Source organism: Lactuca virosa, chromosome 8 (assembly GCF_052849685.1).
Source record: "Lactuca virosa cultivar CGN04683 chromosome 8, Lactuca_virosa_CGN04683_v6, whole genome shotgun sequence".
NCBI classification, from domain to species: Eukaryota; Viridiplantae; Streptophyta; class Magnoliopsida; order Asterales; family Asteraceae; genus Lactuca; species Lactuca virosa.
The window spans coordinates 349200982-349220187 of record NC_136433.1 but is presented as its reverse complement, the minus strand read 5'-3'; positions in this window follow the sequence as shown (position 1 = coordinate 349220187).

Here is a 19206-nt window from a genome sequence, read left to right as displayed (position 1 = left end):
TGAGTATTGGATTCAACCGACGCTCACTTGTATCACTTCATGGAATTTATCTCGAGTGATCGTGAGACAGTAATATCATATAAGTCTTCAAACCTAGAGATATGAGTTGTTGCCTATGACTTGGTTATGCATTGATTGTACGAAACGCATCAATAACTTGATGTCATAAAACGTACCTTTGTGTATAATTCAACAAATAGTAGGACAAGCATATGAGTCGAAGTTTATCTGTTCCTTCTTGGATTAGAAGCGATATCTGGGCCCCTCGATGATTTGGTTTTGACCTATGTATCGGGCCCGGTTAGAACAAAATTGATGTGTTCAATTAATTTCTATGTCAAACAAATCGGAAATCGGGAAACAAACTGCTAGACAATAAGTACGACATTGTTCCATGTATTTCTCCGGCTGATATCTAGAACAGAGGATTATATGATCACTTATATAAAATGGCGCTTCATAGTTTAACAGAGTTTTAAGAGCTACGATTGCTGGTCGGTTCTTGAAGTCATGCTTGCAATTATAGTTATTAGACTTATCCAAGTGGGAGACTGTTGGATAAGGTGACTAAGTCCATAACTATATTTGAGATGCACTTGACCCAACCCGGCATGGTCCATTTGGGTTGCACTTCACCCGAACTATTTACGGATAATCTTTTGAGAATGGTATGTTTATGATTTATTAATATATTATAAGTTCTAATATATTAATATGAAATCATATTATTTAATTAGTAGTGATCTAAAATTAATTTAGAATTAATTTGGTGATCAAAAAGGTGACTAATTAAATGTGGGCTCTTGTATTTATATAGTGTGGGCTATTGCTTATTTACAAAGGGTTAGGCTTGCATGGAAAGTCCATGGATAGTCCATGGAGCTTTTTTTCGATTAGTGTCTAAGTCCATAACTATAATTGGTATGTACTTGACCCGATTGGCATGGTCCATTTGGATTGCATGGCATCGGAACAATTTGGATAGACTTTTGTGAGAAAAGGATAATTATGATTTGTTAATATATTATAAGTTCTAATATATTAATATGAAATCATATAATTTAATTAGTATTGATCAAGAATTAATTTGGAATTAACTTTGTGATCAAAAGGAGACTAATTAAATATATTGGGATTGATTGTGTAAATCATTCATTCTTATATATGTGGACTTATGATCCATAGTTCTTCATGTTGGGCTAAACCCATGGATAATCCATGGACGTTTTAACCCATGGAGCATGAAGAATATGGAAAGACATGAGTTACATGGTGTAACCCTAATAGCCACCATATATAAGGACCCCATGGCTCAAGAAATTGGCACTAGCATGTGTACACATGAGGGGCTAGCCAATTTGAGCATAGCAACCTTTTCTATCAAGTTATTCCAAGATGTTGGTGATGTTGTTTGAACCATTTGAGGTGTCACACTTGAGGTACTAGGCTCTTAAGCTCCATGGAGTCAAACTACAACAAAGATGTATGTAATTCTACTAGAATTTTTATTATATGTACTTCATATTATGCTAGTTAGAACAATACCTTGGAAAAATTGATATTTGCATGTATAATAGAGAAAACATAGATCCAAGGTACTTAGGGTTGCATGTACACCTTAGGAGTGTTAGAATGCTCAAAACCCTTCAGTGGTATCAGAGCCTAGGCTTGTTTTCAATTATACTTGATGCAAATTGCTGAAAAATGCTGAAAAAATCGATTTTTTGCTGTTCTGGACAGTGGACTCGCCGAGTCCATACCTAAAATCGTCCAAATCGTCGAGTTGGTTCATGCACTCGACGAGTTGATTTAGATTAATAGAAATGTTATGTGATAATATGTTTTCAATCCAAATTAATCTAAAAGTTGTTCATAATATGTGTTTTTGTAACTTTTCCTCAAGTAATATGAAAAGTCACATTTATCATTACTAAAACTCATAAGATTTCCATAAGTTATGAAAAATGGAGAGTCTCATTTTTAAATGTTTTAAAGTCTTCCATAACTTGTCCTCAAGTTATGGAACTTGAAGAGTTTTCATTAAAACTACTTTAAACACATAAGTTATGCAATTGAAAAGTTTTTTAATAGTTCAAAACTTGCCCTCAAGTTTTGGAATTTGTACAGTTTCCCTCATGAATACTTTAATTCCAAGTTAAGCCTTTAGAATTTTAAAAGACAAAATTCAACCCTTATACTTTATAGTATTATAAGTTAATAATATATATATATATATATATATATATATATATATATATATATATATATATATATATATATATATATATATATATATATATATATATGTATAAGAACAAATTCAGTCTTACCGTTAGTAGGCCTCATTCACGAAGCTGGTCTATAAGGGGGTATAAGGTTACTGCCTATAAAATGGCAGTTTAATGGGTGTCCACTCTCACCCACCGCTTCCTTGACTGGTGGAGGGTCCTTAGCCGAACGGGTAGGACAAGGACTAGAATTCTCCCTTCATTAAAAGTATTAATGATAAATACTAAGTAACTAAACCTTTTATAAATTATCAATCTTAGTTACTTAAGAAAATGGGAATTTGATGCTAACCCATGAAATTACACTTTGCACTTTGCTTAAGTCGTTAGTGGAGCACGTGTGGTTAAACGGCACACTAACCTGGATTTAACAAGGTAGGCAAAGGGTAACTTAATGTGTATCATACTATCGGTGGAGCGCGTGTGGTTAACCAGCACATCGATTGAGGGATAAATATTAAGGGTACCAAGTATATTTGCATGGTTATTCACACCTTGTTTTGTGATCCTCGGCATCCCAGTCACAAAATTTGAGAGGGCACAATCGAGATTGAAACATGCCATTGAAAAGTTCAATGAATCTCAAAAGATCTAGGAGTTTCAAATCCAATTAAAACATAATAAATTATTTCATGTTTTCATGGTGGAAATTGGTGAATCGTCATTCACCTACCTTCAAATATTCTATAGCTTAGATTATGGCATCCCTCTTCCATGTTATAAAATATTGTGTTGAGTCCTAGCCTTAATATTTCATATTGGGTGTTATATTAAAGGCTTTAAATCAACTATCTTGAATATCTCCCAAAAGATGTCTGGTTCAGACAATTATGATATTCCTAAAACTCTTGGAACAAGCTTTCCTAATGAAGATGATGTCCCGGAAATCATTCTTAACTCCCTCCATCTCCTCCAGTTATTCTCCCTAACCCACAAGTTCTTGAATAGTTCAAAGTCACTAAAGCCCTATTGGCGAGCAAAGTCTATGTGTGTTCACATCTTGGAGATAAAGTCACATATTGACAAGTCGGGAGAGTTGGGTGTCAAAGTCTTGAGAAAGTTGGTTGTTCAATCACATTCTAAGTTTCATAGTGAGTGTCCTTTGGGTCTACTATGTAAAAGACTATTACATGACCCTTAATGATCTTATCTATTTGCTTGGTGCTGCTGAATCGGCAATGATTTGGAGCACTGGTAGAGCAAATTTGATTAAGAATATCAACTTCCCAGACTTCCATGGACATTGACAATGGTAACATTGAATATCCAGAAAAGCTTTCTCTTCCCAATGGAAAGGGATCGGCCATAGTCAACTCGGTTGACCAAATGGTAAAGAGAAAGGCAAGTTTGAGATAGTCCAGTGTTGGTTGCGAAGCTGCCATAACTACCTGAAAGATGTTAGAGAAGGTCTAGTAAAAAAGCTTGACTCTGCTTCAGGTAAGTCCACTATCTAACTCAATTAACTTCCTATTTGGAGACTCTTAATACATATTGATGTAGGGCAGGATCAAGTAAAGGGATGGAAACTTAAAGAAAGAGTATGCTGAATCTGATCGCGAAGATGGATTTCAATCGCATGGTTCGAAGATCGGATTCTTGAGCTACTTAGGAGTTATGATAGATTGCTAGGAAATATGTAATATCATAGTTTTCCATTTAAAGTTGCACTGTAAGGAAAAAGATTTTTCCGCATCTTATAGATAAATAAAAATTTTGTTTTATTTTATTTTATCTCCTTGCAATGGCATTTATGGAAAATTGATGTTTATATGTTTCTAGCAATAATGAAAATGTGAATTTGATTCTTTCATTTGTGGTAGTGTCTAAATTTACCAAATAAGGAAAGATTCTCATCACCCAAGGTTTAAGTTGGATAGAAACTTGGAAATCATGCAAGTTGTATAGTATGATGAATGAGAACTTTCAGCTTTGGAAAATTAAGACTAATTCCTCGTTCACATGTATATGTGAGTCAAGTGAAGGACTAAGGGATCGAGTACACATTCTTGTGCACTGGTCAAGTCCACCACAAAAGATCGATAAGACTATTCGTCATGATTTACTAAAGTTTAGTAAATATGGTTATACTTACAAGTTTAAGTATAATTCTGAAACATTGGAAAAGTTTCGATGTATGGCAGGAAGGAATGAGAAGAATCAAATTAGGCAGAAAGATAAAAGTTCCTCAATTCTGAAAAGATGGGAGAGTACTTTAGTATCATGTTTTGTGATCATCTTAATCATTTATAAATCATATCACAATTAGTCCTCTAAGGACATCTTAGTGCATTCCTATGGCTAAGAAGAGGAATCAAGAATTGCTGAAATGGTTAAATCAAGAAGATGAGTCATACTTTGTTCCAAAACAAGTCTTAGAGTCATACTCTAAGATTGTAATTTGAGTGACACATCTTGAAGAAGGTTTATTAACACTAGTCAAATGTAAGAGTAAAATATGTTCTACTCTTGTACATTTGAAATTGGTAAGTTGTGATGTTTTGGATAAAACAAAGACCAACTAAGGCCAATTGTGTAAAGTGTTTGTCTTGATAAAGAATCTGCACTATCTCTTGAATATGGCAAGATAGTCTTATATGTAAAGAGGAAAGTGGGAGTCTTAAAGATCCTGAAAGAATTTCAAGATCTAATCAAGAATAAAACCTGTAGTTTCTCACTAGCTCAAGACTTGGGGTCTATAACCTATCATGTTGACATATTCCTATTTCTATGCCCATTCCAGTTAAAGTAGGCTTTGCATTAGTTGCATAACAACTGGGAAGCAATGGTAGGCCCTTGTGCTGCCAGGTGGCAAGAAAGTTAAGACTGCACAAGTTCAATCCATATGAGTTTGGATTTGTCACTAACCTTGTCTTGAGAATATGGTTTTGACAAATTCACATGGATAGGAACAGATACACCATAAAATCTAAGTGTCATAAGGTTTCTCTCTGATTCATGAAAATGATGGTGAGGAAACGCTTTAACTAAGTAGATTTTAGGTAGATAGCAATTATGATATTTTCATTCTCAAAGTCGTTAGTGGAGCGTGTGTGGTTAACCGGCACACTAACATGGACTTGTGAGGAATGACAAAGGTCTAAACAATTGAGACTATGATTACGACATCCCTTTTCATAGTTCTGAAATTGTTTAGATACACATTTGTGCTATCTAAGGAAAGGTGTATGATTTTGATAAAGTTTTATCAAAGCATCTCGTATCAGAAACCTGAACTTTGGTAAGAAAGTCAATAAAGTATTGATTTCTAGAAGTCCAGCTGATTTCTGAGTACATGTCAAAGCTAGTGGGAGCATAAGTATTATGCTAATAATTTTCATGTTAGTAGGAGCATGATAATTATAATAAGTGTTGCAAGTAAACAATGTTAATTATAGAAAACAAAAGGTTTCAATTGGGAAAAAGCTGTTTTGCTATAATTAAGGGAGAGGAAATTTTACTTCATTTCAAATCTAAAAGCTTGTACTTCATTTCAAATCTAAAAGCTTAGATCATGAGATTTTAATCAAATTTAGTCAATTATATATATGAACGTTATGTTGGAATGGTTCAATGCGACCATTATTTGCGTTCTAAAATTCGATTATGATAACGGCATCCCTTTTCATAATCTGAATTAGGAGAACTTGGCAAATAGAAATAGAAATATTATAGCAAAAGACTGGTCCAGTATCATGTCTTTATGTGAGACATCATGAATCATGTCCCATATGCTTCAGATATAGGATTGATTGCATGTGCGATAATATTCATCCGTTCTAAATTTTTCCAAATGCCTAGAGCATTAAGAGGGAAAAGTACTAGAACTAGACATGACTAATTTGATTAAGCAATTGTCGAGGACAATCTAAGGTTTACCAAAGATTGGTTGCTCAGGGACAGTTGGAAGTATAGTGTTAATTTTGGAAGGACCATATTGACATATTCTGAAAAGAGGCAACTCTTGTTCAGGAGTGATAGTCAAAATGGGAATATAGAAATGTTCCCGTAGGTGGAAGTTATTCATTAAATCTGTGTAAGATTAGGAAACTGAATGCATGAAGGATGTTCAAAGGAATGTACTTTGAATTTGAGACTTCGTTTCCATGGAGTGATCTCTGTTGGAATACTCTGTAATGTCTGTTGACAAGTCTTTGTGACTTTGTGCATAATCATTACAAGAGGATCAGTGAATATAGGTTTAAAATCTAACAGATTTAGGTAAATGGCAGGAATTTGGAATTCTTGCATTTGCGGTAAGCATTTGGGATTGTGAAATGAGAATCATTGGAATTATGTTCAATCGATCTATTTCACAAAGTAAAGATCATAGACAAACTTAGTGTGCATACTTGGTGTATGGCATAACTAATGTTTAGACAAACATAGTGTGCATACTTGGTGTATGGCATGACTAGTGTTTAGAAAACATAGTGTACATGCTTGGAGCATGAGACAACTATTGTTTTAATTCAAGTATAAAGTTGATAGTTTGAAACAGTATGCAATGAATGATGGGTAATCAATATGGTGATAAATAAAAGGTGTTCTATTTATATTCATCAGTTCTGAGACCATATTCGATTCGATTATTCTTGTGTTTCACTTTGCATGTTTTGACTTCCATAATAACTAGGTCGTTCTTCCTGAATGACTAAGCTATTCAAACCATCCACAGTCGGTCATATGTTGGAAGTAGATATGAATCAAGACTGTCTTGAAGCTGGATTGTAGATGTCTAAGGTATGGGACATAGAAAGAGTTGCTGCAACATTCATGAGTGCTCATGAGTTCTGAGTATTGGATTAAACCCACGCTCATTTGACTGACTTCATGGATTTTATCACGAGTGATCATGAGACGATAATATCTTATATTCTTCAAACCTAGAGATATGAGTTGTTGCCTATGAGTTGGTTATGCATTGATTTTACGAAAACGCATTGGTAACTCAATGTTATAAAACGTGCCTTTGTGTATGATTCAACAAGTAGTAGAACCAGCATATGAGTCGAAGTTTATCCATTCCTTTTACCCTTAAAGGGATAAAAGCGATATCTGTGGGCCCCTCGATGATTTAGTGATGACACCCCGAAGTGCTTGGCCAAGCCAGGACTGATTTGATTTGTTCAATTAGTCGATCGTCGTAAATCGGAAATCGGGAAACAACAAATGGACAGAGAGAATGATTATAATCCATGTCTCAGTCCATATGATATTTAGAATGGAGGAATATATGATCCCTTATCTAATGGACGCATCATTGATTTGTTCAGAGTTCGACAACAGCTTTTAAGAGCTACGATTGCTAGTCGGGTTTTGAAGTCATACACAATAATAGTTTTAGACTTATCCAAGTGGGAGACTGTTGGATTAGTGTCTAAGTACATAACTATAATTGGTATGTACTTGACCCGATTGGCATGGTCCATTTGGGTTGCATGGCATCGGAACAATTTGGATACACTTTTATGAGAAAAGGATAATTATGATTTGTTAATATATTATAAGTTCTAATATATTAATATGAAATCATATTATTTAATTAGTATTGATCAAGAATTAATTTGGAATTAATTTTGTGATCAGAAGGAGACTAATTAAATATATGGGGATTGATTGTGTAAATCATTCATTCTTATATATGTGGGATTATGATCCATAGTTCTTCATGTTGGTCTAAACCCATGGAGTAAACCATGGATACTCCATGGAGGTTTTAACCCATGGAGCATGAAGAATGTTGAAATACATGAGTTACATGGTGTAAACCTAACAGCCACCATATATAAGGACGCCATGGCTCAAGAAATTGGCACTAGTTTGTGTACACATGAGGGGCTAGCCAATTTGAGCATAGGAACCTTTTCTCTCAAGTTATTCCAAGATGTTGGTAATGTTGTGAGAACCATTTGAGGTGTCACACTTGAGGCACTAGGCTCTTAAGCTCCATGGAGTCAAGCTACAACAAAGAGGTATGTAATTCTACTAGAATTTATATTATATGTACTTCATATTATGCTAGTTAGAACAATACCTTGGAAAAATTGATATTTGCATGTATAATAGAGAAAACATAGATCCAAGGTATTTAGGGTTGCATGTACACCTTAGGAGTATTAGAATAATCAAAACCCTTCAGCTTTAACCCATGGATCCCATGGAAATGAAAGGTCACGGTTATTAGGGTTTACATGGATGTAACTCTAATCCACCACACTATATAAAGGGGTCCTTGGCACTTGAAATGGCACGAGGGTGTGTGAGAACTAAGGTGTGGTGATTTCTAGAAGTGTGTTACTATTCTCTCAAGTTTCTAAAGTTTGTGGTCATTTTTTACTTCCATTTGAGGCATCCACATTATTGGTGTTAGGCTTTCAAACTCCAAGCAATCAACCACTACTAAAAGGTATGTAATTCTACTAGTGTTTTATGATTTAAGTACCCCATAACATGCTAGTTAGGAAGTAAACCTTGGAAAATTATTATTTGCATGTATCTTAGAGAAAACATAGATCCAAGGTTTCTAGGGTTGCATGTACACCATAGGAATGTTAGAATGCTGATAACCCATCAAACTAATCATGAATGGTGTGATTTTGGTTGAGTTCGTGAAATCGAAACAAAATTTGGCAGATCACTTGACTAAAGGTCTAACAAGAGACTTAGTGCACAGGTCAGTTATTGGGATGAGATTAAATTCCATCTAATTATGTAACGGTGAGACTCCGAATTACCTTCTAATATGACATTAGTAGTTGAACTCAATGTGGAACACTTACACTTATAGATTGGAAGACATAAAGTATCCACCCCAGATATGTGTTCCTGTAACATCCCAAAAACAAGCATAAAATTTTTTTATTTTTAATTCATCAAATCACATAGTATTTGTCCTAAAAACCCATCATTGTAAAAATGCATCATAATCATCAGAGTACAATAATAGTGATAAATGTGGAAAATCATCAGGGGAAATGTTGTGCAATCAAGTCGGGCCCTTCCCTGTGGAACTAGGAGTACCTAAAAATGTTTAAACCACAAAACCATAAGCACAAAGCTTAGTGAGTTCCCCAAAATACCACATACCATACTTATATTGCCATAGGCTACTCCCATGGTCTTAAATACAAGTGTAATGGGCTACCCCATGGTCTTTCATACCATTACCATGGGCTTCCCCCAGGGACTTTCCTCGCACTGCCTTGCCTACCCCATGGTCATATATCCAAGTGTCATGGCCTATTCCCATGGTCTTTCATACAAATGTCATATGCTACCCCTTGGGTCTTCCATAAATATCACAAAGACAACAAGCATCCTACACAGTATAGTAAGAACACTCAACTATCTCATGAAGTCAGATAAACCACAGTTACCTGTCATGCAACTGGTGCTACAACACACCTAACAATAACACAACGTCCAACCTTAGTCTATACTCTAGAACAAGCACTTAACCAAAAATCAACTATGGTTAAATTCAACTGTCCAAGTTGACGTTAGAAGGCCTCCACATCATGACCTCCTATTGGTTACGTCGTAGCATAATAAAGAAAAAATAGTCGTGCACGTCCCTCAGTTGCCACGTTGTGACAACCAAACGCCACATCGTGGAAACTGGGTTAAACAACTTAATGGATTAAGCCATTTTCCATCCATTTCATGGGTTCCAAAACTTAGATCTAATTCTTCCCAGTGTCTTAATAAATAAACATTCCAACTTAATCCCTTAAGACATCCCTCTAAGCCAAGATCTCAAATCTTAGATCCTTAATGGCAACTTAATACATGGAAACAACCATTAAACACTTAATTCTTAAAGTCTTCAATCCAAAACTTCAAGAAGGGTTTTAGGGACCCCAACGATCCCTACAATTTCAAACTTTATGGACATGCATGAAGCATGCATGTCGTTTCCCAAATCTAGGTCAAAAGATGCAATATGACCTAAAATTCATGCAAAATCCCTAAACCACAACCACGTTCTGGATCTATGTGATATAACGTTCTTGGGACTCTGAGAAATCATAAAGTTGAAAACTTTATCTATTCTACTCATTCTATCTTAAAAAATGGGGAAAATATGGCATAAAATCTACATTCAAAAAAGCATACAACAAAAAGATGAGAGTTTGAGGACTTACAAGAAGTACAGAAGCTTCAAACAAGGATGATAAGGGATTGCTTGCAGGAGCTAAGCACTAAAACGTCTTCTTCATCCTTCAAAACCACAAAAAGCTTGAAAAAGTGAGCACACAAGCTTCAAGAGGGCTAGGGTTTGGCCAAAGGTTCTTCGAAGGTGAAGGAGACTGAGGGTGAAAGAAACCTTATTAAAGCTCGAAAAAATTAGTGTTTTGCATATAATGGTTGCCATATCATGGCCAATATAGTGCCACGTGGTAGCACTCATTTAATATGTGCACCTTCAGCAAGCTTTATCACGTCGTGGTGATACCTTTAACACATCGCGGCCAACCAAATCTCCTAAAATACTTTTAAAATTCATACCTCAGAATCCGAATGTTATAACTCTCCCCCAGTTGAATCGGACTTCGTCCTTGAAATCTGTTGCTACAAATAACTTAATATATTGCTCCCTCATCTCATCCTTAGGTTCCCATGTCCACTCCGAACCCCTCCAGTGTTGCCATTTCACCTTCACTAAGCCCACCACCTTGTTGCGCAAGGTCTTCATCTCCCTATCGAGGATGGAAACCGGCCTCTCCTCATAATTCAGGCGCTCATCAACATAGTTGTCATCCAAAGGTACCACTACAGAATCATCAACTAAACACTTATATAGCTCAGAGACATGGAAAGTGTTTTGTATATGGCTAAGCTCAGCAGGCAGATATAACCGATAAGCAACCTTGCCCACCCGGGCAAAAATTCTGAAGGTACCAATTTACCTGCGGCACAACTTGCCCAGCTTTTGAAACCAGATGGCACCTTTACAAGGTGATACCTTCAGAAGCACAAAATCTCTGACCTAAAACTCAAGGTCTGAACGTATCCATTTAGCATAGCTCCTCTGACGACTTTGCGCGGTCTACAATTTTTTGCGCACCTATTTAATCAACTCAGTGGTCATGAGTACGACCTCAGTACACCTCATAAAAAGATGCCCGACCTCGCTCCAACAAACTGGGACCCGACATTTCCTTTCGTAAAGCATCTTAAAAGGTGGACGGTCAATACTAGAGTGATAACTATTGTTGTAGGAGAACTCGGCTAATGGAAGATAAGTATCCCAACACCCGCTAAAATCTAGCACACATGCCCTGAGCATGTCCTTGAGAGTCTGAATAGTCTGCTCATTCTGTTTATAAGTCTGAGGGTGGTATGTGGTGCTATAATGAAGATGAGTACCCAATTCTTCATGAAATTTTATCCATAACCTGGAGGTGAAGCGAACATCACGATCTGAAACCGTCAAAACTGGTACCCCGTACCAAACCACTACCTCCCTGATGTAGATGTCAGCCAGCTTCTCGACAGATATAGTCTAAGCGATAGGGATGAAATGAGCACTTTTGGTTAACCTATCAACAATGAACCAAACAGAATCAACCCCATGTGTCATCCTTGTCAACTACTTAATAAAATCCATGGTGATCTCCTCCCACTTCAACACGGGAATGCGTAGTGGATGCATCTTTTCGTGGGGCCTCTAATGGTTGGCCTTGATTTTCTAGCAAGTCAAGCACCGCTCCACAAACCATGTTATCTCCCTCTTCATAAAGGGCCATCAGTAACTCAATCTCAGGTCTCTGTACATCTTTGTGGCCCCCGAATGGTTGCATCCTCCAATAATATCTACCTAACCCCACCATCAAATGGAACCCACACTCTACCACACTGGGTCAACAACCCACGACTATCCCTAATAAATAATGAAATTTGACCTATGATCCTCTCTTGCTTCCAATTTTCTTTCTTCAACCTCTCTACTTGAGCCTTCTTTATCAATTCAAAACATTGGTGAAATAATAACCTTCCTTAAACACAGATCTCTGAAGGTTGTACTCGATGCTTTGTGACTCAAGGCATCAGCCAGAACATTGGCCTTCCCAGGTTGGTACAAAATATCGCAATCATAATATTTCACCACATCTAACCATCTCTGTTGTCTCATGTTCAAGTTCGGTTGATCTGTCAGGTACCTCAGGCTCTTGTGATCAGTCTATATAGTGCACCTGACCCCATACAAATAATGCGTTCTTGAGGCCGAAAACCATATCCCCCAACTCTAAATAATGTGTAAGGTAGTTTACCTCGTGAGGCTTCACCTACCTCGATGCATACACAATCATATGACCCTTCTGCATAAGAATTGCACCCAGACCCATAATCGACGAATCACAATACACCACAAAGTCATCCATACCATTAGGGAGAGTAGAAATTGTAGCCTCACACAATTCCTGCCTTAAAGTCTCAAAAGTTTCCTGCTGATCAGGCCCCCACCGGAAAGAAACATTCTTCTCCATCTGTCGTGTCAAGAGAACAACAATCTTGGAGAAATCCTTAATAAATCTGTGATAATAACCTGCTAAACCAAGGAAGCTCATGATCTCATATGGTGACCTTGGAACCTCCCACTGCATCACTGCCTCTATCTCGGATGGATCGACCAATATACCCTTCTGGTTGAAGATTTGTCCCAAGAACTGCACCTCGTGCAACCAAAACTCGCACCTGAAGAACTTGGCATAAATCCTCTCCATCATCAAGGTCTCCAAAACCTCCTATAAATGCTCCTCGTGCTTCTCCTTGGTCTTAGACTCAAGGCATCAGCCACAACATTTTCCTTCCCAGGTTGGTACAAAATCTTGCAATCATAATCTTTCACCACATCCAACCATCTCCGTTGTCTCATGTTCAAGTGTGGCTGATCCGTCAGGTACCTCAGGCTCTTGTGATCAGTATAAATAGTGCACCTGACCCCATACAAATAATATCTCTAGTTTTTTAGGCCAAAAACCATATCCCACAATTCTAAATAATGTGGAAGGTAGTTCGCCTCGTGAGGATTCAGCTACCTCGATGCATACATAATCACATGACCCTTCTGCATAAGAATTTCAACCAGACCCATAATCGATGAATCATAATACACTACAAAGTCATCCATACCATTAGGGAGAGCAGAAATTGGAGCCTCACACAATTCCTGCCTCAAAGTCTCAAAAGTTTCCTACTGATCAGGCCCCCACCGGAAAGAAACATTCTTCTCGATCAGTTATGTCAAGAGAACAACAACCTTGCAGAAATCCTTAATAAATCTCTGATAATAACCTGCTAAACCAAGGAAGCTCATGATCTCATATGGTGACCTTGGAACCTCCCACTGCATCACTGCCTCTATCTCGGACGGATTGACCAATATACCCTTCTGGTTGAAGATTTGTCCCAAGAACTGCACCTCGTGCAACCAAAACTCGCAGTTGAAGAACTTGGCATAAAGCCTCTCCATCATCAAGGTCTCCAAAACCTCCTATAAATTCTCCCCGTGCTTCTCCTTGGTCTTAGACTCAAGGCATCAGCCACAACATTTTCCTTCCCAGGTTGGTAAAAAATCTTGCAATCATAATCTTTCACCACATCCAACCATCTCCGTTGTCTCATGTTCAAGTGTGGCTGATCCGTCAGGTACCTCAGGCTCTTGTGATCAGTATAAATAGTGCACCTGACCCATACAAATAATATCTCTAGTTTTTTAGGCCAAAATCCATATCCCCCAACTCTAAATAATGTGTAAGGTAGTTCGCCTCGTGAGGATTCAGCTACCTCGATGCATACATAATCACATGACCCTTCTGCATAAGAATATCACCCAGACCCATAATCGATGAATCGTAATACACCACAAAGTCATCCATACCATTAGGGAGAGCAGAAATTGGAGCCTCACACAATTCCTGCCTCAAAGTCTCAAAAGTTTCTTACTGATCAGGCCCCCACCGGAAAGAAACATTCTTCTCCATCAGTTATGTCAATAGAACAACAACCTTGGAGAAATCCTTAATAAATCTCTGATAATAACCTGCTAAACCAAGGAAGCTCATGATCTCATATGGTGACCTTGGAACCTCCCACTGCATCACTGCCTCTATCTCGGATGGATCGACCAATATACCCCTTTGGTTGAAGATTTGTCCCAAGAACTGCACCTCGCGCAACCAAAACTCACACTTGAAGAACTTGGCATAAAGGCTCTCCATCATCAAGGTCTCCAAAACCTCCTATAAATGCTCATCGTGCTTCTCCTTGGTCTTAGACTAGATCATTATATCATCGATAAACACTATCACCGACCGATCCAACATCGGCCTGCACATCCAGTTCTTGAGATCCATGAATGTTTTCAGTGCGTTGGTGAGCCTAAATGGAGTCACCACAAACTCGAAATGACCATAACGATTCTTAAGGGCTGTCTTCTGCACATCCTCATCTCTGACCCTTATATGATGATAACCCGATTACAAATCAATCTTGGAGAACCAAGATGCACCCTAAAGCTGGTCAAATAACTCATCAATCCTCATAAATGGATAATGTTTCTTTACTTCCTGTATGAACCATCCTTCTTTTTCACAAACAGGATTTGAGCTCCTCACGGCGAGCTAGTCGGTCTAATGAGTCCCTTCTCTAATAGCTCCCATAATTTTATAGACAACTCGTGCATCTCTAGAGGTGCTAAGCGATAGGGTGCCTTCACTATCGGACTCGCACCCAGAATCAAGTCAATATGGAACTCAACCTGCCTCTCGGGAGGCACCCCTCGAATATCCTCGAAAAACACATTAGGAAATTTTCGAACAATAGGAACATCATCCACACTTTTCATATCCTCCACTCGCATATCCACCACACAATCTAGGAATCCAGAGCTACCTTGCTGAAGATACCTCCTAGATCTCACAGCGGAACGCACCACCAGTCCATACTGAGCACCCTCGTCGCGGATAACTAGTTCTCCCCCACTTGGGGTTTGAACTCTCACCAACTGGTGCTCGCAATTAGTCATAGCTCCATTAGGCCTAACTAGTCTATCCTCACAATAACCTTCGACCCTTGAAGAGGAAAAAAAATCAAATCAATCAAATATCTCTCACTGAGCATATTCAAAATGCATTCTCGATGAACCCTTGAAGCACTCACTAAACGATCATCGATAATCTCCACCTCTAATGCATAATTCAAAGTCCTGTAGTGTCGCTAAACTTCTTGCTAAGCGTAAGAGACACGAAGGATCGGGTAGCACCCGAATCGAATAGAGCATGAGCCGTGATACCATTGAAAAAAAATGCCCATATACATGATCAGATACATCATAAGCATAAATAAGGACAGCAGTAAGATATATGGAAAAGATACATAACAATAACCACATCTAGAGCTACTCGTGCCTCCTTGGCTCTCAACTGGAATGCCCTGCTCTTTACCATGGGATCCTCCGCCTTGCTCTGGCGGCCATCGATAATCCTTAACGTGGCTGGTGCGGAAGCCTCCACTGCTCCTCTTGTCAATCTAGGGCACTCGGCATTCTTGTGGCCCGTCTCATTGCAATGGAAGCAAATGAGATCTGATACATGGGTACAGTCCATGCTAATGAGACAAGTCTTATTGCACCCGCAATAGCCTGGACCATTGACACTACATGCTGATGGGTTTTGAGCATTCTAACACTCCTAAGTGTACATGCAACCCTAAATACCTTGGATCTATGTTTTCTCTATTATACATGCAAATATGATTATCCAAGGTATTATCCTAACTAGCATACCAAAACATTGATACTAGGATACTAAAATAGATAGAATACATACCTTGTTGTTGTTGCTTGACTCCATGAAGCTTGAGAGCCTAGTGCCCCAAGTGTGACACCTCAAATGGTTCACACAACATCATGAACTCTTGGAATAACCATGAGAAGAAGACATACATGTTCAAATCGGCTAGCCCTCAAAATATGTATCACTAGTGCCAATTTCTTGAACTAAAGGGGTTCTTATATAGTGTGGCTATTAGGGTTACACCATGTAACTCATGACTTTACCCATTCCTTATGCTCCATGGGTTTTAACCTCCATGGAGTATCCATGGATCACCACATGGGTTAAACCCAACATAAAGGAATCTTGGATCATAAGCCCACATATATTAGAATGAATGATTTACACAATCAATCCCCATATATTTAATTAGTCTCTTTTTGATCACTAAATTAAGTCCAAATTAATTCTTGATCAATACTAATTAAATAACATGATTTCATATTAATATATTAGAACTTATAATATATTAATATGTCACAAAATGTCTTTTCCTCATAAACGGTCTATCCAAATGTTCCGATGCCATGCAACCCAAATGGACCATGCCGAGTCGGGTCAAGTACATACCAATTATAGTTATGGACTTAGACACTAATCCAACAGTCTCCCACTTGGATAAGTCTAAAACTATTATTGTGTATGACTTCAGGAACCAACTGGCAATCGTAGCTCTCAAAAGCCGTTGTCGAACTCTGACCTTGTAGATGAACTCTGACCTTTGTCAATGACTTGTCCATTAGATAAGGGATCATATATTCCTCCATTCTAGATATCATATGTACTGAGATATGGATTATAATCATTCTCTCTGTCCATTTGTTGTTTCCCGATTTCCGATTTATGACGACTGACTAATTGAACAAATCAAATCAGTCCTGGCTCGGCCGAGCACTTCCATTTGTCATCATCAAATCATCGAGGGGCCCACAGATATCGCTTTTATCCCGAAGGTAAAAGGAATGGATAAACTTCGACTCATATGGCTTGTTCTACTACTTGTTGAATCATACACAAAGGCACGTTTTATAACACCGAGTTACCGAATGCGTTTTCGTGCAATCAATGTACAACCAACTCATAGTAACAACTCATATCTCTAGGTTTGAAGAATATAAGATATTATCGTCTCATGATCACTCGTGATAAAATCCATGAAGTGATTCCAATGAGCGCGGGTTGAATCCAATACTCAGAACTTATGAGCACTCATGAGTGTTGTAGCCCCTTGTCCAACATCTTAGACCTCTAAAAGCCAACCCATGACTGTCTTGATTCATATCTACTTCCAACATATGACCGACTGTGGATAGTTTGAATAACTTAGTCAATCAGGAAGAACGGCCTAGTTATTCTGGAAGTCAAAACATGCAAAATGAAACACAATAATAATAGAATCTAATATGGTATCAAAACCTATGAACATAAATAAAACACCTTTTATTTATCACCATATGATTACACATTATTCATTGTATACTGTTTCAGCTATCAACTTTATTCTTGAATTTAAAACAATAGTTGTCCCATGCTCCAAGCATGTACACTATGTTTTCTAAACACTAGTCATGCCATACACCAAGTATGCATACTATGTTTGTCTATGATCTTCACTTTGTGAATTAGATCAATTGAACATAACTCCAATGATCCTCTTTCACAGTCCCAAATCCTTACTGCAAATGCAAGAATTCCAAATTCATGCCATTTACTGAAATCTGTTAGATTCTAAACTTATATGCATTGAGCCTCCTGTAATGATTATGCACAGAGTCAGAAAGACTTGACAACAACCATTACAGAGCATTCCAAGGAGATCAACTCCTTGGAAACATCCTTCTTGCATTAAGTTTCCTAATCTTACACAGATTGAATAATTTCCAACTTTGAAACATTTCCATATTCCATTTTGACTATCACTTCTGAACAAGAGTTGCCTCCTTACAGATTATGTCAATATGGTCCTTCCAGAATTAACACTATACTTCCAACTGTCCTTGAGCAACCAATCTTTGGTAAACCTTAGATTGTCCTCGACAATTGCTTAATCCTTTTAGTCATATCCAGTTCTAGACCTTTTCCCTTCTTAATGCCCCAGGCATTTGGAAAATTTTAGAAAGGATAAATATAGCACATGTAATCGATCCTATATCCGAAGCATATGGGACACGAGTCATGATGTCTCACATAAAGACTAAACCAGTCTTTTGCTATAACATTTCCATTTCTATTTGCCAAGTTCTCATAATTCAGATTATGAAAAGGGATGTCGTAATCATAATCGAATTTTAGAACGCAAATAATGGACCCATATATAGAATTTCCTTATGTTGAGTCATTCCAACATGAAATTCATATATATATCCTTGACTAAATACGACTTAAAACCTTAATCTAAGCTTTTAGAATTGAAATGAAGTATAATTTCCTCTCCCTTAATTATAGCAAAACAACTTTTTCAACCCCTGCAGCCTCACGAATTGAAACTTTTGTTTTCTATAATTAACATTGCTAACTTGCAATCTTTATCATAATTATCATGCTCCCACTAACATGATGATTATTAGCATAACACTCATGCTCCCACTAGCTTTGACATGTAATCAGAAATCAGATGGACTTCTAGAAATCAATACTTTATTGACTTTCTTACCAAAGTTCAGATTTCTGATACTAGATTGCTTTGATAAAACTTTATCAATATCATACACCTTATCTTAGATAGCTCACAGGTGTGTCTAAAAAATTTTAAGAACTATGAAAAGGGATGCCGTAATCATAGTCTAGATTGTTTAGACCTTTACCACTTCTCACAAGTCCATGTTAGTGTGCTGGTTAACCACACACGCTCCACTAACGACTTTGAGAATGCAAATATCACAATTGCTATCTAGCTAAAATCTACTTAGTGAAAGTGTTTCCTCACCATCATTTTCATGAATCGGAGAGAAACCTTATGACACTTAGATTTTATGGTGTATGAGTTCCTATCCATATGAATTTTGTCAAAACCATAATCACAAGACAAGGTTACTGACAAATCCACACTTATATGGATTAAACTTGTGCAATCTTAAATT